At 39.8% G+C, this 603-nt stretch overlaps 1 protein-coding gene across 2 annotated transcripts in view; it reads left to right on the forward strand.

Moving 5' to 3' along the window:
• Nucleotides 1-298: 298 nt before the first annotated feature.
• The window catches only part of ARPP21 (cAMP regulated phosphoprotein 21), a 111880-nt gene continuing 111575 nt past the window's right edge, over nucleotides 299-603 (forward strand). The window contains exons 1-2 of one of the 2 annotated variants that reach the window (XM_006905754.1): nucleotides 299-377; nucleotides 463-603. The exon at nucleotides 463-603 is cut by the window's right edge and continues 33 nt beyond it. The gene's annotated coding sequence lies outside the window, so the exon portion shown is untranslated. The remainder of the gene's footprint in view (nucleotides 378-462) is intronic. The other variant, XM_015597137.1, reaches the window with a different exon arrangement.

A 603-nucleotide genomic window follows, 5' to 3' on the forward strand; every position in this document is an offset into this window, starting at 1 on the left:
TAGATAACTTTCATAAAGGAGTCACAGAAACAGCATTAAGGTACATTATATTATTATATGACTATAATTAAGACAGAGGCTTTGGTTAAAAAAAGAGGCAAGACTTTTGCTCATAGGTGATCTGGATTCTCATTGAGGCAAACACACAAGCTTGTTTTTTTTTTTAATATAAAGTGCGAGATTTCACTAAAAAAGGTTAAAATTGAAGTGAGTAATCTTCGGTGCATAATGCAATTGTTAATTTTAGCTCCTTGCGTGGGTGCCGTTCTGACTTGAACAGCCGGCTGTACCCTTCATTAGAGAAGAAGCAGGCAGCTTGAGACAGGTGGAGCTGGATCAAGCTGTGAACGTGATTTTGCTGGAAGCTGGTCATTAGTGTTAGAAACCTGGTCTTATTTCTTTCGTCCTTCACCCTACCATGATTGTTGCAATTATTATTATTGACTTTTCATCTTTTTTCAGGTTGACGATGTGTCAAACTGTGTAAGGGAATCGCATGGACATGGGCGTTCCGATCTGTTAATGGGGACATGGGACTCCAGTTTTCTCTGATCACTTGTGTGGATTTTCCCGGTGTAAGACGACAGAAGCCGCTAGTAAGTC

This window comes from Pteropus alecto, unplaced genomic scaffold (assembly GCF_000325575.1).
Source record: "Pteropus alecto unplaced genomic scaffold, ASM32557v1 scaffold10, whole genome shotgun sequence".
NCBI classification, from domain to species: domain Eukaryota; kingdom Metazoa; phylum Chordata; class Mammalia; order Chiroptera; family Pteropodidae; genus Pteropus; species Pteropus alecto.